The sequence below is a fragment of the Pseudorasbora parva genome, chromosome 22 (assembly GCF_024679245.1).
Source record: "Pseudorasbora parva isolate DD20220531a chromosome 22, ASM2467924v1, whole genome shotgun sequence".
NCBI lineage: Eukaryota > Metazoa > Chordata > Actinopteri > Cypriniformes > Gobionidae > Pseudorasbora > Pseudorasbora parva.
The window spans coordinates 7,923,378-7,945,038 of NC_090193.1; the positions used below are offsets into that span (position 1 = coordinate 7,923,378).

The 21,661-nt window shown below is 37.2% G+C and overlaps 1 protein-coding gene across 3 annotated transcripts in view; it reads left to right on the top strand.

The window, feature by feature from the left end:
• The window catches only part of ptprga (protein tyrosine phosphatase receptor type Ga), a 360,225-nt gene that overhangs the window by 152,982 nt on the left and 185,582 nt on the right, over nucleotides 1-21,661 (top strand). The window lies entirely within an intron of this gene.

A 21,661-nucleotide genomic window follows, 5' to 3' on the forward strand; every position in this document is an offset into this window, starting at 1 on the left:
GTTATCGTTATAAAACAATATGTCATAAAAAACGTTGCAAATTAGGCTAAAAACACTTACTTTCACTGTTTCCTATATGCAAGCAACCCTCCTTGTCGTCCGCTCCGTGTCACGAGTCAAAGTAGATGCCGCATGTGAGAAAAAGATGTAGAGCATTACATTTAAGAGCATTTAAATATCGCTTTAAATCAATGTTATAAAATACATATTGTAAATGAGGTAAAACACTTACTCACCGCGTTTCCCTGTTAAAAAGCAACCGCCTCGGGTGTGCTCGAATCACGTGTCAACGAAAATTCCTCTACAGGAGCTGTTTAGCGGTGCACAGCACATTAATAGTTATAAAACAATATGATGTAACAAAATGCATATGTAAATACGATGAAACCAGGATAAAACATGCATTATCAGCGTTATCCCTCGTTCCACGGCGCGAGTCAAAGAAAATGGCGTCTGTGAGAAAAGTTTAAGCTTGTTTCACCGAAATGCCCCGGATGTAATTTTACTCTCTCTCTCAGTGTTGATATTTAACTTCTACATATGTTCACCAGTCAGAGAGTGCGGTTTACACTAGTAGTGTTAATTCAACACCAGAAATGTAACACTTTACTCTAAAAGTCCTTAACACCAGGATTTCAACCTATTTCAACACTGGAGATTTTGCTGTGTAGCTGCAGACCCATCAGGGTGCCCATTTGTCCACCGCCGAAAGCACCAAAAGTGGGCACGTGAGCATCAGAACTGGACCACAGAGCAATGGAAGAAGGTTGCCTGGTCTGATGAATCATGTTTTCTTTTACATCACGTGGATGGCCGGGTACGTGTGTGTAGCTTACTGGGGGAACACATGGCACCAGGATGGCACCAGGATTTTGGCAGCAAAAGGGAAGCCTACACATGATTAGGAAGATGGTCATAATGTTATGCCTCATGAGTGTGTATATAAGGTTTGTATGGGAATCATATGAGAGTGTGAAAAGACTTATACAAATCTAGCGAAGAATCAAGTTCTTAGAAATGTACTTTGTTATTCATGTTGCTTCATATGTTTTTGAAAAAAACTTTGATGGCCTTTTTAAAGAACTCATGTCTAACCATGTTGTAAAATGTAACAACATACCTTGGAAAAGTGAGACAATATCATTATCATACAACATCATGAAAAAATCGATGTTAAGTGGTCTTAATTATTTATATATATAATTTGATAAATCAATTTGACAGCACTAATGTTCTGTCAGGATCACTGTCATCAATTAATAACACTTTTTTTCTGTAATTAATTGTGATTAATTGCACATAACATTCAAGTTTTTTATATAATTTTATATTGTAATAATTTCACATTTAATCTCCAAATTAATGTAGAAACAACATAAAGACTGTGTATATTTGATCTAGCATGTAGGAATTATACAGAAATGGAATACATTTATCAAACGCTTCTTGGTTTTCACTGCATAAATTATAAATTAAATATAGATGAATCCTTATTAAAGCTTCAAAAGTTCCGTCCGGAGCAGTGAGTGATTTTTCTCATTAATGACAGACATCACAGCAGCTGGTTTGCTAGGCTGCTGTCACTTTAAGGTCTGAAGCACATGACGTAGATCTGACACGCATCCGATGTCCTCACAACAACTCGTTGCGTTTTTTAACACTTTTTAACTCATTTAAGGCTGCTTATGAGAATACTCAACAAAGTGAACATTTTGGCATATTTTTGTGTGTTTTTGTCCGTTCAACACTCTTAAAAATAAAGGTTCTTAAATGGTTTTTTGACACGGTGTATGGTTCCATGAAGAACTTTTAATATCCAAAGAACATTTTAATGGTTCCATGAAGAACCTTTGTCAGATCTGGACCTACGTCATGTGCTTCAGACCTTAAAGTGACAGCAGCCTAGCAAACCAGCTGCTGTGATGTCTGTCATTAATGAGAAAAATCACTCACTGCTCCGGACGGAACTTTTGAAGCTTTAATAAGGATTCATCTATATTTAATTTATAATTTGTGCAGTGAAAACCAAGAAGCGTTTGATAAATGCAATCCATTTCTGTATAATTCCTACATGTTAGATCAAATATACACAGGCTTTATGTTGTTTCTACATTAATTTGGAGATTAAATGTGAAATTATTACAATATAAAATTATATTAAAAAATTGAATGTCATGTGCGATTAATCACAATTTAATTACAGAAAAAAAATGTGTGAAATTTTGGTTCCCCTCATGTACCAAAAGGTTCTTTAGATTATAAAATGGTTAGAAAAAATGGTTCTTTGAAGAACCTTCCACAAAATGGTTCTTTGGGCAACCAAAAATGGTTCTTCTATGGCATCACTGTGAAAAACCATTTTTGGTTCTTCCTGGCCGCTTTATTTTTAAGGGTGAAGCACAAAAGAGAACTCAACATGGCCGTGTGTTGTCTGAAGCGACATTCTGTGCGCATGAGTCCTGTGTGTCTTGCCCAGAGAGGAGATTCACAGACAGCACGCCAGTACAGATTTCATTTATTATTTTTGCGTCTTATTGCGCTTGAATGGTTTAAATGCACTTGGATGAACGATAGCCTGATCATATACTGCAGCGCAGCCAAATGATGACGGATACTGCATTAAATACGTTAAACATTTATAAAGCGTTAAACTGAAAATATATTTGCATGTGCTCATTTTGACAGCCCACTCATTTCATTACGATATCAGTTGACAGTTGTATCGACATTTTTGACTTTTAATCTACAACCCACTTCACCCTTGTTTTCCAATAAAACAAAAAAAGAAAAGTAGATCGATAAGCCATGGTATCCATTACATAGACAGGTTTACCAAAGTGGAGCATTTGTTTGTATTACATAAGTTTGTGGGCGACTGCAAGAGGTAATCAGGTAAAGCTGGCACAAGACCGGATACTGCCCACATCTGCTAAAATTAGAAAACTTCAGAGGGGGCTGGCTGCTTATTTGATAAAACTCTCTCTCACTCCTGCCCTTGCAAATGAGGTCTTATTTACCATTTAGCAGCATAACATCTCTCAGTGCAGGAACGGTCTGCACTTAGGTCTAGACTGTGTAATTGAGCTCGTATATATCAGCAAGAGAACTTGCTTACGGTTGAAAAAAACGAAGGGTGGGTGTTGTTTAATGTAACTCTCAGACCTCAGCTGGCCTCTCTCTATACTTTTACTTTTGCTGTGTTTTCAAGATTTTCCCCAAAACTTGGAAATGTTCCTCCCATGTCAAGGACTAAGCAAATCCCAGGCTGTTTCATCTGTATGTTGTGTTCTTCGTCTATACTCATACATTTGTGCATTCTCATACACCAGTGGGACCTGGGTCTCTACTGACAAATTTTATGAAGCGTTTTATAGGTTTTCTGTATCATTCCTGTGTTTGATGCGTGTGTTTCATTGTAAAAAACGAGCATATTTGCATGTCCTAAAGCTATGCGACTTTCAGAATTACACAACTTTTTGTCACCCTGAAGTCTTTCCCTCAGTAAATAAGGACAGCGAGATGGACAAGTTATGAAAGCTAAAGCAGCAAAAAACTGTCTCTACCTTACCATGGAACATCTAAGATTAATCCTCTGCGTCGACAAGGGTTGACTTTTCTACACACTCCATCACATACTTTTCTGATTGGCTCTACATAATACTAAATGAGCCTAGCCACTTAGCTGGACATGAGAGAATTAGTCATGTTGGAGATGAATTCAAGTTTTGACAGTAAAACGCTGCCCCGTGTGAGAGATAGGCACCTCTCGGAGCTCTAATGGGTGGAAGCTGCCTGCGCCACAGGCTTTTCCGAGACACCGAATGACCGAGGACATGACACTATGAATAATAGAGTTTGCTATGCATACACAAGGTGAAAAATGTTGTGTGCTACACACACAACGCTACAGGCAAAACTAAATGGAAAATCCTCTTGCTGAATTCCATGAGAATTCAGCGGTTCGCGCTACATACCTTTTATTTCTGTTTTCATATTAAATAATAAACCATTTTGACAGGACGCGCTTCCTTCTGCCGGTGTAGCAGCAAGACTAGCCTCTAAAGCTTTTCAGGCCAAATGTTCTTTTTTTGTTGCTGTTTTTAAAGGAACTTTTTGCCTCTTTTGTTAATTGAACAGATTAGATGAAACGGTAGGGATAGGCAAAAGGGAACGATTCGCTTTGGATTTGACTTGAGCTAGTTGAGATGAAAATGATCAGTCGTTACTCACCCTCGAATTGTTCCAAGCCTGTACGAGTTACTTCTTCTGCTGAAAACAAAAGAATATATTTAAAATAATGTTAGTAACTAGACAGTTGATGGCACTTATGACTTCCATAGTAGCCGGGAAAAAAATACTATGGACGTCAATGGGTGCCTGTCTGGTTACTATTATTCTTTAAAATGTCTTCTTTTGTTTTCAGCAGAAGAAAGAATTTCTACAGTAGGTACAATTAATACAGGAGGAACATGAGGCTGAGTAAATGATGATGAAATTTTCATTTTGGGTGAACTATCCCTTTAAAAATCACTGCAGCATCACGTCAGTGCACATGCAATATCCGCCACTCCAATTAAAATCAAATTTACAACATTTTCCTAATTGACCGTTTCATTTTTTGGTAACTAGGGCTCCAGACTGCAACTGAAATGGTTGCAAATGTGATTAAAAAAAAAAAAAAAAAATTAAGTGCAAAGTGCATTTAGCGACAGTTGAGGTTAGGCATGTGCCCATTTTTCATGTTGCGATTAATTGCTGAAGCTTTTATCACAGTATACGGTATTATCACGATATTGGAATTAGTTGCAAAAAAGGGTTGTCATATAACAGCTTTAAGAACTCTATTTGTAATAACAAAAATAACTCTCAATGTTTAAATACAATTATACAATGCACCACAACAGTTTACAAGTAAAATTGTCAAACAGATTAAAGTGCAAAAGAATCAGGCTATAATGAACAACAGGTAACACATTACTATACGGTCTCATTATTTAATGCATTAAGATTGAGCAATAGCTACATTTGTTACAGAAAGTGTTTTTGTTGTTAATGTTAGTTAAGAAATACAAATGATCATTGTTAGTTTTATCGTAGGTCCATTACATAAGTAATTTTGATTTTAGTAGCGTTATTAAACAGTAACTAAGGAATTAACATAACCATGTCTTGAACATTGGGCGGGACCAATTTAAAAAAAATGTTATTTAAGTATAAATAAACAGAACAGTAAATGCAATTCTAGGTCTAATTCTAGTTGGGAAATAATCATTTTGGGACTATTTGCAAACAATATTTGCATTCATTTGCGTCAAATATATTAGTAAATGACTAATATGTAAGTGAATAAATGCTTAGATCCGCTGTTAACATTTGAATTCCGTGTCAAAGATCTCAGGTTGTAATCCAGTCTCATCAAGATGTTCATCAGTGATTATATTAAAGGTCCCGTTCTTCGCGATTCCATCTTTCAATCTTTAGTTAGTGTGTAATGTTGCTGTTGGAGCACAAATAATACCTTTAAAATGATAAAGCTCAAAGTTCAATGCCAAGCGAGATATTTTATTTAACAGAAGTTCCCTTTCAAAGCCTACAGCGAACGGCCGGTTTGGACTACACCCCTGCACTTCCTTCAGGAAGGACGTCACTAGAACCGTTTGTTGACTAACCCTCCGCCCACAAGAACACGCAAAATAGGGGGCGTGGTCTTGTTGCTCTCCCATGTGGAGAAGAGCGAGCATTCAGCGCTCGCATCTCCCCGTTATGGTGAGAGGCGGGACCTTTCCGGGCAAAGTGCGCTAAGCTACTGTCCAATCACAACACGGAAAGCGCTGGCCCAATCAGAACTCGTCACGTGTTTCTGAAGGAGGGACTTCATAGAACAAGGAAATCATCAGGCCGTTTTTAGGACAGAGGAAACAGCGCTGGACAGATAAGTCAATTGTCAAACACAATACTGTGTTTTTTTTACACGCGAAACACGAACTCATGTTATATTGCACACTGTAAACAAAATCAAAGCTTCGAAAACACGCGAAGAACGGGACCTTTAACTCTTTCCCAGCCAAACACCAATTTTCCCGTTATTTGTGAGAAAACGCTTCCTGGCCAAAAATAGAATTTTCCGGGTTTCCATGTTTTCACTGTTTAGCTTTTTTTGTTTAAAAGAAGAGGGTCAGCTCTTTATTTTGATATATTGTATGCTCAGATATTCATTAAACAAAATATTCTATGGGCTATTACATTTTTGTGAAAATTGTCATAAACCCTGGCGGTGGCTGGCAGCTTTTTTTTTTAATGCTGGTGGGAAAGGAGATCAGAGCAGGGACATGTTTGTGTGCATTTTTTGTGATTTTTGAGGCAGAACCGACTAAAACTGTTACTTTTGAACCTTTTTGTCATCCTAACATACAGAGCGCTGCGTAACGAAATGAAACAGAGCAGTGCAAGAATTTCAAATATAACGGGGATTTGTCCCCCTTAATGTCTATGGTGGTTACGGCCGTGCTCAAACTCATTCTAGAGTCAGTGGGTTTAACTCAGCGAATCATTGAGAGGCGTTTCTGAGTTCACAACTGACTACCTCACTGAACTGTCGTTTTTAGCCATGTCAAATTTGCAATGACCTAGGATCCAAACTGTGATATATACTTTAGGTTCTTGACTGACATTTAAACATTTCAAAGAAAATAGGATTGGTTATGTTTTTACACGTGAGGTGGATTAGTGGAAGGGAACCTTTGTTTGAGTGACATGTTTGAACCATTATCAACAACATTTCATTTTTAGGCATCACTATTATGATTCACCAATCTCTTGTATGAGCGGAAGTTTCGACTGCTTCCGTGCTGTGATTTCATTAAGCTTGTTTATTCGGTTTTTCCCTTGATGCAATTGCACAAGCCAACATCGACCAAGCCAAGCTATTAATGGGCCATAAATGGCACACCAACAAATAACGTTCATTATCAGACCCAATCATTAAGACGCTTTTCTCCCTTTCATTTGTTCAGGCTCCGTGAATAAACACTAGCAAGGCGATGTCGAGTCGTGATTCTCAGCTCAGTGGCTAACGGCACAGATTAGTAACAGAGAGTGGCGGATGATGAAATCAGGCGATGATTAGACATGATATCTCCCCCAACACGCAGGGCTACAGGGAGCGATGCAGTGGAGGGGAATGGCTCTCATGTCATCCTGTTCAACGATTGGCTACACAAAGTGATGAGAGTGACCACATCTCCGAACTCTGGCCTGTTGGCGTTTGTTGGTCGTTGTAGAGAAATGAGGATAATTATTGTCTTTGTTCTTGGGAAGCAATGCCATGGCATTTGATTGAGCATTTACAGTGCTTTTCCAATGTTTTATGCATTTTTTCAGCCAAAGATGACTATTGTTATCCTTTACTTACCTTTCCAAACCTTTCTAATGTCGTTCCAAACCTTTGTTAATTTGTTACGTTTTTCTGTGGAACACAAAATATGTTTTCAAAAAGTATTTTATCATATATTTATATATTTTTTAGTCCAATGAGTAGTAAATGTAGTAAATAACTAATTTATTATAAAATTTCCATTTCTGTGTAAATGATCCCTTTAAACCTGTAAAGTTGGACACTTTCTGCTTCTTATAGTGATGTTCGAGCGTTGTTCGTGTAGTAGGGTTAGGGCCAGAAAGCTACAGAAAATGAGTAACACTCTACAGAGCTCCTAGAGGGACATGGTTAGGCTTACTGTGATAGTCGGTTACATTACAGTAAATCAGATTTCACTTGTTACGTGAAGATCTTTAGACTGATAGGATGATGGCAGAGGATTTAGTGCGCTACTGATCCTGAGCGTCATTGGGCAAAAATGATTAGAACACTTGGCATCTAGGAGTCGTCTTGTTGATCCTGGAGTTATCTGCACACAGAGCTATGTCAGGACAATTATCCACAACCTAAGAGGAGTTGGACTCTATAAAAAAAAGCAGGGGCCGTATTCACAAAACATCTTAAGGCTAAAAGTAGCTCCTAACTTGCCAATTTAGGAGAAACTCATAAAAATAAGGGTTGTGTCAGTCCTTATTTTAGGACTCCTACATTTTTGCTCTAAGAGTATTTCGCAAAGTATTTTAACACTAAAATTAGCTCCTAATTCCATGAAACACTAGGAGTAGTCAAGAGGACTCTTAAGTCACTAAGACCAAATCACTAAACAGTCCTAATGGCTGTTGCCGCAGTCCACCCAAAGACACTATACAACAGAGGCAATAGTGATAATTAATTTATCTCTAATTTAAAAAAAAAAAGTCAGATTACCTTTGGTAGTTGTTTTTACACTTACAAATGACTGAATAAATGAAAACGATATAAGACTATTTGCCATGCTGTCTGAGGGGATTGAGGGCTCAGAGCTCTGAATTTAGCCCAAACCCAGAGTTCTGCCCCGTAGAGTGAGGGACGGGGTGGCGGAGGGATGCAGAAAACTGAGGAGGTAACTGTTAGGTGAGTCAGCTCTCGGCTGTGTATACAGTACCTCCGCTAGCGCTGATTAGATAGACACGTCACGATGAACGTGCGACTGACAAACTTTGTTTATAAAACTTTTTTTGCTTAAATTCTGCAATCTCTCAAGACGCAGACATATATGAGGCTGCAAATAAGCTAAACATATACTAGTTTAATTAGTGACACTACTTTTTAATTTTTAATCAAATTTTTTTTTGAATATAGCAACATAAAACCTTGTTCAACAAAATATTTTATAATTAAATCATTGACAGAGATCCTTCCCCTATCAGCCAATCACTGTGGTCATAGTTAGTAAGCGTGATGACATCATCCATAGCAACGAGGTCAACCCCGCCTTTACTCTGAGCTTAAGTCTTCTCTCTGTTCCTTAGCAAAATATATACATTTCAAGAAGAAAAAAAGCACTTTTTACTGCCATTTAGGAGAACTCTTAGTGGTAAGACAAAATGTTTCGTGAATACGGCCCCTGATTAAAGAATATGAAAGTTGAAAGAAAATATTGCTAAAAACAACTTTTACTATGTAATAAAAATGCAAATCTGAACAAATTATATAGAGCACATAAATGCTGGCCATCTCTGAGAGGGAGTGAGACAGAGAAATTTCATGTAGCCTATCAAATCATACAAGGTTAGAACATTTAAACAGACATATCAAGAGGCTAGTAGAAAATATGTCTGAATCAGTATCTTAGTTGATAGTACTTTTGACAGAGCTGGTTTAGTTTTGGATATTTGATTTGTGATCATGCTGCACTCTTAGAAAGAAAAGATACACTGGAGGTACAATTTTGTTCCTTGGGGAGCAATACTTATAATTGTACCTTTAAAGATACACAATTGGTCCTTAGGGTACAGCTATACCATTGTTTTCCTCTATTTAGAGCAGGGGTAGGCAAGTTCAGTCCTAGAGAGTCGCTGTCCTGTAGAGTTTGGCTCCATCCCTGAAAGACATCTATAGAAGCTCTTATTGAGAATTGACAGATGTTAGATGTTGATGTTTTATTGAAAATGTTTGGTCACCATTATGGAGATCAGTGTTTCCTTTAGTAGGGCAAAAAAAAAGTTTAGAGGCACACAGATATCAATAATCAGCATATGCATATCAACAATGGTGACATACATAATGCTGCAATGCATGCTGGGAGCCTTGAGTTTTATACTGTGGTGACTAAATTGGGTTGGTGCTAAACTCTGTAGGACAGAACTTACCTACCCCTGACATCTAGGTACAAAAATGTACTCAGGGATGTGTGGCCTGGAGGGTTTAGGTCCAAACCTGAAAAAAAAAACACTCCCCCGTCTCTAAGGCTACGTCTACACTAATCCGGATAAATTTAAAAACTGAGTTTTCATCTAAAAACACTCCGCGTCCACACTATCATTTTTCAATCGTTTTCCCAAAAATTTTCATCTACACTGAAACGTCTGAAAACGCTTACATCCCCGTACTGTGCATGAGCAAATCCAAGACGCTTCGACTTGCGTCATTTCCGCTACTTATTTATTTACTCTTTGAAATTTTGCGGCAATGTCGAGAAAAGGCACTGAGTTTTTAAAATAGGCCGACAGTGAGGTGGAGTTGTTGCTGCGAGTAACACATGAATATAAAGTGTTAATTGGTCATATGACTGCATCACATGGCTAAAAATGCATCATCGTATTAAAAAGCCACACTACGACGCGAGGACGTCGTTTTCAAATTTATCCGCTTTGGAGAGCGTTTTCAAAACGATACGTTTTCATTGACTTAAGGAGGGCGTACACTGTGCGAATTCGGACACTCGGAAGGTCGTGAGATATTGCAGACGCTACGAGTCATTTTAATTTGATTATCGCATCACATCAGCTGGTACACGGCACAACTGTTTGCACCGCGAGCCAGCCGCGATCACACGAGTTTTCGTGTAACACAGACACCGGAGCTTTCAATGTTGCTGCTACAGCTTCAGATACAAAAAATAAATAAAAAAGGTGTGCAAATGATTTGTTGAAAAGCAGAGAACAGTAGTAGCCATTCCTTTTAACCGAAACAACCAGAGGGAGAGAAAAGAGTGCACGTGAGAGAGAGAACGTGTGTGTGTGTGTGTGTGTGTGTGTGTGTGTGTGTGTGTGTGTGTGTGTGTGTGTGTGTGTGTGTACGCAGTATGTGGCAGCCACTGAGCTAATAATAGTCATAGATTGAGCGTATGTGACGTGCTTGTGCATGATTTGGCAATAGGGGACAGCCATATGCTGGTAAAAATCGGGCCGACTCCCCGAACTTTTTAAACATGTTTAAAAATTATCGTAAGGTCGGGAGGTGCTCTTAACGTGCTCGGCTCGTCTCGTATTTCCTCTCACACGGTGCGAGCCGCGACCAAACGAGCATCCACGATGTCCACGCGATTTCTCCCGAGAAAAAAAAAATCGTCTGCGAGTTCGTACGACAGCAAAAATCGCACTGTGTACGCCCGCCTTTAAAACGCTGTCTCAGTGTGGACGGAAGGCCAAAACGAGAAAAATATAGGTTTTCAAATGAAAACGTATTTGTGTGGACATGGCCTAACTTTAGTAATTCTGAAGACCTTGATTAGCTTCAGGTGTGTTTTGATTAGGGTGGAAGCTAAACTCTGCAAGAGTTTGAGTTTGAGAGATCCGGATCAACGTTCCCCACCCCTGCCTTAAGGGTACCACCACAGTGACGGCCACTTGTACCTTAAGATGTACAATTTGGTACTTGCTTATTTTTTTTGAGAGAGAGTGTGAGCTTATTAATTTGTCCATCATGTAGAAAGTTTAAATCATTTAATGTAAACAGACGTCAAAATCAAATAGCGAAAAAGCGTGTAATGTAGTATTTTAGCTGATATAACTCTCTGATTTCGGAGATATTAACAAGGACTGCATGCGTCTGCTGGATATGTTTCCTATTATTAGGTAGAATAAAAAATGTTGAAGTCATTATCCATGGCTTTCCAAATAAGATATTCGGCTTCAGGCACATCCCTACCAAATACCATTAAAATACTTCCAATATAGCACACGAGCTCTCATGTTATGATACTTTTATGGTCTTTTTTTGTCATTTTTAGGGCATGGCATTGTAAACTGCACATTTTTTTATGGAAAACTGATCATTTGTCATGCTAACAACAAGCTAGCATCTACCTCCAAGGAGACTCCGTAACAGGTCCCTGTTGTCCCTACCTGTTGTCCAGGTGAGATCGGCCTCCCATCAGCACCCGAATGGCTTTGTGAAGAGAGAGAAAGAGAGAGAGAGGCCCTTCACTTAAATGTGATGACACTGCTAAAAGAAGTGTCAGAGTGTGACAGCACTGCCACTCAGCCTGTCACCAAGATGTCATGCATCCCTGATGTCTCCCTTGTTATTATTTTCGTCTGCGCCACATAAAGCTTCGGAAAGCGGGTCGGTCGGTGCAATAAGCTTAACTGAGGGAAGCAATAACTCTATGGGCCTCTCATCAAATCAGCTCTGACTGAGGTGGAGCAATCAGCAATTGAAATCAGGGCCGAGAGGGACGGACAAAAAGAGCTGAACTGACAAAATGTGAAATGTCATAACGCACAATAATAAAAGAATCAATGGGATGTTAGGCCACCAACTCATGTTTGGAATATAAAAGAGGGCGTTGAGAAAGGTGCTAGCACTTAGATGGGTTTTTAGAGATAACACGTCTTAGGGAAAGTTGCATAGAAATGTAAGGTTATGTGTACATTTCAAACTTTGTCCTGTGCAACTCTTGCTGTTTACCGTTTACTGCAGCCGAGGTCGGGTTGGTGGTTACATTTTGCTTATTTTGCCTGATCGGTCAGCATTAAGGGTAAGAGTGTGTGAGTGTTGCATGTGAATCTCTAGAGACATTTTTGCATAATGATGGTTGCCATCTATATAGTACTTGGTAATCGTGAATGGTGTGCTGCTGCTGTTCCAAGACATTTTTATTGATTCCATGTGACAAATATCTTTGACTCTACATCCAGTAATGGCCATGAGAGGCTCAAATCCATCTCTTTTCCCTTCTCTTTCTCTCCCTACATCATTTTTTGTCCCCCAACAACCCCCTCCCCTTTCTGTTTTCTTCTTTCTTTTGTTTTTAGCTAAATAAGCTGAGTGTGACCCATTTTTGGTCCGTGTGGAATCTCTCCACTCTACATGCCGACTGTACTTGTGTCTTACTGCCAGGCTCGCCCCAATCTGCTATTTTCCATTCACCTCTGCCTGCCTTGTTTACACACAGATCTTCTAGCCAGTTGTCCTATTTCTCGGAGTGTCTGTTTGTGTATATGGCTTGTATATTTGTAAAGTTTGTACCTAACTTTGTAGGCTGCAGACCTCATATTATTTTTTTACTACCAGTCAAAAGTTTGAGAATGGTAAGATTTCTAAAATGTTTTAAAAGAAGTCTCTTCTGCTCACCAGGGCTCCATTTATCTTATTAAAAATAGAGCAAAGCTGTAATATTGTGAAATAATATTAAAATGTAAAGTAACTGAATACATTTCCAATGTATTCCTGTGATCAAAGCTACATTTTGAGCATCACTACCCCTGTCTTCAGTGTCACATGATCCTTCAGAAATCATTCTCAGATTTGCTGCTCAAGAAACATTTATAATTATAATCAATGTTAAAAGCAGTTTTGCTATATATATATATATATATATATATATATATATATATATATATATATATATATATATATATATATATATATATATATATATATATATATATTTATTTATTTATTTATTTATTTATTTTTTTTTATTTTTTTTTTGATTCTTTGATGAATAGATAGTTAGTAAAGAATAGTGTTTTTCTGAAATAGAAAGCTTTCGTAACATTGTACTACCATTCATAAGTTTTGGATCGGTAATAATTATTATTATAAAAACTTTTTTAGGGGGAAATAACTTAAAGAAATTAATACATTTATTTAGCAAGGGTGCATTAAATTGATCATGTGACAGTATAGACATTTATAATGTTGCAAAAGCTTTATATCTCAGATAAATACTGTTCTTTTGACATTTCTATTCATTAAATAATCCTGAAAAAATATTGCGCATAACGATTTTCAACAATATAATAAATGATATAATAAATAATGATAATAAATGTTTGCAAATCATCATTTGAATAGTTCCTGAAGGATCACGTGACACCTAAAGACTGGAGTAATGATACTAAAAATTCAGCTTTGAATCACAGAAATTAACTGCATTTTAAAATATATTCAAATAGCAAAAGGTTATTTTAAATTGTAAAAATATTTCACAATAATACTGCTGTCAACATTGATAATAATACATTTCTTGATAACAAAAGCAGCAAGACTAAGAATAATATTCTATATAATTACACATTTACCTACACCTATAATAAACTATATAATAAACTATCTTTTATTGCAATATCTGTGCCCTTCAGCTAGAGAAAAGTTATTGACACAGTAGTGCAAATATAGACATCAGGACCTCTCCAGGCTGGATTTAACCACGACCTCACCTATGTGTGGCAGCAATTTAACCTTTGTCTGATTCTATTGGCATAAAGCTGGCAGGTATAGATCACCTCTGCCGTCCCCAGTTTTAAATATGCTTTCTCACACCGATATAGCGATGCTTGTCCTTCAGCGTACTTTATGTGGAACGAATTGAGCTGAAAGCTATGGAGACCTGCTCAAAACCTTACAGCGATTGGACCGGTAGAGCTTATCTAAACGCATGAGCACTCCAGGACATAATTAAACACCTCTTCTCATCTGTCTCTCTCTCTTGCGTGCACACACTCACACACAGATCATTACAAGAAGTGCAGTTATTGGTTGGATTCTGCCACTACCCATCCTTCGTTGGTTTGTAGCTTAAACTCATGTGTTTAGTGTAAGTATAAGTAGGGCTGCTGATGAAGTTGGTTTCTACTGGTTTGGTGGGTCTGGTTTGAGACCAGTGAAGAAACGTAGACTGATTTAAACTTATTTTGTATTATCTTTATCAAAATGAAGCAACCAGCAGTTAATCGACGTGGTATTGGCACGTTGAGTCATGATGCTCACAATGAGTCCAGCCTGCAACATGCAATTCCACTTCTTCGCTCTTTTTTTTTATTTGTTTGTTTGTTTTGTTTTTTTGCTGTTCTGTTCTGCTGGTTTTAGAAGGATTTATGGCATTCATCAGATTTGAAGACCTCCTTAACCATCTTAAACCTGCTCAAACCATTAAAGTCTCATATATTTTTTTTAGGTTTTTTTTTTTACTTAAATATCAAAATGAAATAATTAGTTGCAGCCATGGCATGTTAGCATGTTGAGCTATGGTCCTCACTATGGTGACAGGTTTGAGTTCAACTTGCAATGTGTACCAGTTCATTCAGTCATGCTGGTCTGCTTTGCTGGTATTGTCAGGCTGGGAGACCAGCTGGCCAACTAGCTAAACCAGTTTTAACCACTAAGACCAGCAAACCACCTCCGATACCCCAGTGGTTATCGCAATTGTATGTGATTTTGTTTGTCAGTCTCTTAAAGTTTACATAACGTTTGACTGGAAATCAAAATGTTTATGGAGAAATAACAGCATATTCGACTATTATAACATCTTCATTGCTTCAAAAAGGCACGGCTGAAGTACGGTATATTGGTCTTAAGTTTGGGTGACCAAACGTCCTGTTTTCCCAGGACATAGACAATCTGGTTATAGATACATTGTAAAAAAAAAAAATATATATATATATATATATATATATATATATATATATATATATATATATATTTATTTATTTATTTATTTATTTATTTATTTATTTATTTAAAAAAAATAAGTTACCTGGTTGCCTTGAAATTTTGAGTTCATTGAAATTAAAAATTTGAGTTTTTTTTTTTTTTTTTTTTTTTTTAGATTTTTGAGAATCGACAACCTTTTTTTGAAATATTATTAAAAGATTTTGTAAGCATATTGGGTAATTGTGTGTTTTATTTGTGATGACGCAGTGAAACATGCCAAATTGTGCTATTTTCATGATTTATCGATTTTTTTTATGTGGTTCAGATACAATAATATTTAGAGTTTCTATTTATTAAACCATTATCCTTAATTGTATCAACTCAAATTTTTAATTTCAATAAACTTTAAGGCAACCAGGTTACTTACTGGTTATGTTAGAGTACATACTTTTTATGTTAAACCAACAATATTTTTTTAAGGTGTAGTATTTTCATTTGAGTATCTCATTGCCAGGCCAAGTGTCCTGGTTCTCGGTAAAAATATGGTCACCCTACCTCAAGTGAGTGAAAATACACTTTATTAAATAAAAAAATCTAAAATGTTCTTAATAGTAGACAATCAAACTGTTCTTGAATGCTGTGCAAAGAATTATATTGGATTCTAATTTTTGTCATTTTCTCTTTCTTTCCATGCTGTCTGGATGATTTGGGACTTGGTCTAATAAAGGTAATACAACTTCATATAATCCTTTTTGAAGTGTTGCATTGATATTCTCATTTGCTGTAAGAGAAGTCTTATAAGCGTTAAAGTGGGTTTGATTTCATTACTGAATATCAAATATCATTTTATTTAGACCTTGATGTACTTAAGACTTGTCTACATGTTCGATATGATGTCTGAGAGCTGTCGTCTCTAGTTGTAGAGTATCTTAATGCATTTCTTTAACTTATCTGGTTTGTAGTCAGTGTAGACATGAATATTAGTGAAATTAAATTCTTACAAGGCTTAATAAATTTAAATCATGCTATACTTTAAGGAAGTCCCTACTGCAATCTCGCTTATCTTGTACTTAAGATTTAATGCTTGCCAGATTGTGTTAGCATCAGAAAGCCCAGTGTGTCTGTCTGAGGCATCAAGGCTCAGCGGAAGAGAAGTCTTCGGGTTGCTTTTTTGAAAGGAGCGGTGGAAGTAGGCAGGAGCAATCTATTTTAAATGTCACATTTGTATACAAGCATCAGATAAATGTCTAAGAAACAGCAGATTCACAAACAGTCGATATCATTAATGTTGCGAAAACATCAACAATGATAGAATGTCATTCTGTCATTCAACAGGAAACACCAGGGCTGCACGATTCGGAGCAAACAATCTAATTACAATATTTCTGATAAAAATTGAGATTGCAAATAAAAGATAAAAACAAGAAACAAGTCACTAGATTAGATGTTTGTTTGTAGTGCTGCACAATTTGGAAAATGTTGAAATTGTGTGATTTTATTATTATAATTAAGTTCAAATATATATATGAAAAAATAATTATTACTGTTACTAATATTTCTCTGTTAAAAAAATATCGTAATTGAGTAGTTAAGAAAAATAATATAATAATAGTAATAATAATTTTATTTTGCAGTATAACTGAAATTACAATACTAATCTGTATGGCTGTCTTCATTAGAGAGAGACTTTTGATTTTTATGACTAGTTACGAATATAACTTTAGAGTAATGACACTGACATATAGCCAGACAACATTCGTCTAACAGCAGATACTTAGGGCCCTATCATAGACCCAGCACAATGTGACGACAGGCGCGATGCAAGTGTTTTTTTAATAGTTTAAGCCCGACGCAGTTATCATTTTCAAGTCTAGCGCCACGTAGTTTTAATAGCAAATGCATCTCTTCGCCCATGATCTGAAACCAGATTTGTTCAGGCGCATTGTTGGCGAGTTTCTATTTTGAGGAACTGAAAGCGACTGTGCCACTGACCAACAAAATCCTGCTCTAAAGTCAACAGCGCAGTATTTTTTGTGTTATTTAAAGGAAGTGTATGTAAGATTGTGGCCAAAACTGGTACTGCAGGTGTATACCTCTCCCCCTCCCCCTGACTCGAGGTTTCCAGATAGGCTGCAGGATCAGCAGGAACGTTTGTAGCTGCAGCTGTGGTAACTAGAGCAGATCTGGCAACCCGGATGGCGAAACACTACTGACTTTGGGATTGGTCGATAGGTGGAGGGCGGAGCTTCAGGCCAAAACACAACATGTCAACATCAACATCGGTTGAGGGCTGCAACAACAACTTTTAAATGACAATATCCTGGCCGGACTACTGTTGTCAGTGATATAAGTATTTGAAATTAACATGATTTATTAATGTCTAGTGACATATCAGGGCCATTTTATGATTAATTGAAATACATTTCTTACATAAAGTTCCTTTAAAGGACACGTTAGAAATATGTGCCTATAGGCAGGTGCATAACGCACTGAACCCTTCGCTTGTTACACACCACAGGGACGTGCAGCAGCACACAAACATGCCAAATATTAAAAATAAAAGGATTCCTCTCTGGAGAAGCGTTCAGTCTTTCCGCTCGCAATTTCCGCCATGTAAATAGCAAATCCACCTTGGTCCAAGCACAACTGGCTTTTAACGGCGAATGGGAGATGTTACTCTGATTGGTTTATATGCCCAAAACACACCCATTACTCATTAAGAGACTACGTACAACCCTTTTAGACCATGCGCCTGGCATGCCGACCTTTTATTTTTTCGTTGTTAAACTAGCAAAAGTGGATTCGGACACGACCTAATTGCTCCTGCGCCTTTAGCTATAGACCATGCACTCAGATCATTAAAATAGGGCCTTTAATCAGACAACACATTTTTCTCAGGTATGTTTAACTTCAACTGCATCTGACAGAGGAGTCCGAGTGTTTTCTGTGCTGGGAACATCAAGAGCGCATGCACATAAAGCAGCCTCTCGTGTAGTCCACAGATACCCAAATGAGTTCTCTTTCACATCATCTTGCGCTTGAACTGACAAATACACACAAAATTATGTTAAAATATCTTGTTAACAGTTGGTTATGTCTGAAGTGACCGTAAACAGTTGAGAAAAAAAGAACACGTGTACTGTATATTGGATACGTACATTAAGTCTTAAAGTGACAGCAGCCTATTAAACCTGCGGCAGTTTGTCATTAAATGTTAATCAAACAACAAAAGAAAAAGAAAACCACTCACTGATCTTGACTGAATTTCCTTTATAAGGAAAGAAAACCGTGCAGTGTTGTTTTACATGATTTCAATTTTTTGTTTTTATTTGCTTATTTGTATTACTGACTTTATACTTGTCTTTAATTGAAATGTATATTAGCTAGTCTAGTTTATTAGATAGTTGTTATTTAGGCTGCTGAGTTTTTGTTCATGGTATTCAGCAGCAGAAATCTTTTGCAAAAAGACAGAATAAAGATGTTTGATATCTAAAGATTTGACTTACAGGATATTACCATATTGAAATCAAAACTGGTAATCGATAAGAGCTGGAATTGGAATCGGAATCACTAAAATTCAAGCGATACCCAACTCTATTGAAGAGTTAAGCTAGTTCTGAGAAATAGTTGCTTGCAGATTTAGTTTGGTGTGATTTAGTTAAATTCATACATTTTTAAGTGTGGGTTAAGCATTCAGATCTTTTTTGGAGCGACTCTATGTTAATCTCCGCTTTTCAAGCTGTTTTTCAGAAGTTTGTACACAAACAAGATGCTTTAAATAGAATGCGATGCTATCCAGATCAAACGGTCTTTCACAAGCATCTCGATAACGTGTGTGTGCTAACTGGGAGGGTTGGACAGAAACATAGAGGATGAGAGGAAGACAGTTGCTATTCATTTCCGTCTCTTACTCCATATAAAATTGTACCTTTAGAAGGCTAGAACCTCTCTGTGCTCAGAATTATAGATCAGATCACGTCCTGAAGCTCCCTCATACCTCGAACCTTGCTGACCTGCTGCCTCTGGCCTGATGAGAGTCCTTGAGTAGGCTGAGGAGGAAGGTCACCACCCTCCTCCTCCTCTCTTCTTCTTCATGGTAAAGTAAACTTTTGGGCCTTTACAAAATAGCTTAAAGTTGCAGTTAGCTGGAGGTGGCAGTTCCTGAGTAATGGAGAAGAAGGCTGTCGAGTTACTCTAGCTTATGTTGAGTAATGCACTTTTATTAGGTTATATGTACAGGATTGTGTTTCAGTTTTGGATTGTAACGATATTAGTTCTATTTTGAAACCTTTTGCGCTACCTTGTTATCTAGTTCTTCCTACCTTTTAAGGCCCCTAACTGTCATGGAACCTCATAAGTGATGATTTGGAACACTCTTTCTAGCCATTCTCATATAAAGCACATAGGATATTTGACTTGCAATAGATTACAATAGTTTGACATCAGCATGTTGCTAAGTTTACAATACTCTAATAAGAATCACAATTCATATACACATATTTGGTGAAATTGAGGAAATATACAATGTCACTCAAAAGTTTATAGAGTCAGTAAGATATTTTATTTTATCAAATACTTTTAAGAAATCAATACATTTGCATTAAGTTGATTAAAAGTGGCAGTAAAGATTTATAATGTTACAAAAGATTGATATCTCAAGTAAATTGTTCTTTTTAATTTTCTATTTATCAAAGGATAATACTTGGGATAAGATATACACTATTGCCAAAATTATTGGACACCCCTCCAAATCATTGAATTCAGGTGTTCCAATTACTTCCATGGCCACATGTGTGTAAAATCAAGCACCGTGCTGACGCTTCTACAAACATTTCTGAAAGAATGGGTCGCTCTCAGGAGTACCATATAGGTTGAAAGGTTGCCACCTGTGCAATAAGTCCATTCGTGAAATTTCCTCACTACTAAATATTCCACGGTCAACTGTCAGTGGTATTATAACAAATTGAAAGCAATTGGGAACAACAGAAACTCAGCCACGAAGTGGTAGGCCACGTAAAATCACAGTGTGCAGGAGTGTGATTTGTCTTTCTTCCAACTTTCTTCCGTAGCCAAGCAGCTACATCCAAGCCTTACATCATCAAGTGCAAAGCAAAGCATCGGATGCAGTGGTGTAAAGCACGCCGCCACTGGACTCTAGAGTAGTGAATACGTGTTCTCTGGAGTGACAAATCACACTTATCTGTCTAGCAATCCAACAGACGAGTCTAGGTTCGGCGGTTGCCAGGAGAACGGTAGTTGACTAACTGCATTGTGCCAAATGTAAAGTTTGGTGGAGGGGGAATTATGGTGTGGGGTTGTTTTTCTGGGGTTGGGCTTGCCCCCTTAGTTCCAGTGAAAGGACCTCTTAGTGCTTCAGCGTACAAAGACAATTTGGACTTTTTTCCCAACTTTGTAGGAACAGTTTGAGGATGGCTCCTTTCTATTCCAACATGACTGCACACCAGTGCACAAAGCAAGGTCCATAAAGACACGGATAAGCGAGTTTGGTGTGGAGGATCTTGACTGGCCTGCACAAAGTCCTGACCTCAACCTGATAGATCACCTAGAGTGGAGACTGCGATCCAGGCCTTCTCTTTAATCACAAATGCCTGACCTCACAAATGTGCTTCTAGAGGAATGGTCAAAAATTCCCATAAACACACTCCTAAACCTTGATTTCTGAAGGATCATGTGACACTGAAGACTGGAGTCATAATATAATTGTAATAATTCTCTATATTACTATTGTTGCTGTATTTTCTATCAAAAAGCCTTTGTGAGCATAAGAGACTGCAAAAAAAAAAAACATTTAAAGAAATCTTACCGACCCCAATCTTTTGAACAGTAGTGTAAGCTACATATTACAATCAACATTTTGTCTAAATCCACCATTTTACATTTAATGTCATATTATCAGATTATACTGTATGAACAGGGTCATATTTCGGTTTTGGATTGTAATAACGTTAGCTCTGTTCAAAAACCTATTGGGCTGCCTTGATGTCTGCTGCCTGTTTTTAACGACATGAACTTCAGGGAACTTTATAATTGACTGATTAATTTGATATCAATATTTGTATAGACAAAATACCCTATTCATTGAGAAAATATGCACTACCTAATGTGGCCTAAATGAGGTATTTCAGAAAGCAATTATGTTAAATCTTAACTTTTGGAACAGCCTTCATGGAGTGTGCTTATTTTTCCTCAAAATTGTTAGTTTTTTTCAAGTAGCACTCTAGGATTTGGAGGACAGCTATTGTCTCTCAGGGTTTTCACACTACAAATATCTGTGAGTTTTCAAGATGTTGTTGATTACAGAATGAGGATTTTTATTCTGTTTATACAGATTACATTCACAAAAAGCTATTTCTATCCATTAAAATACATTTAAGAGGAACATGACAGGCCTGAAAATCGCAA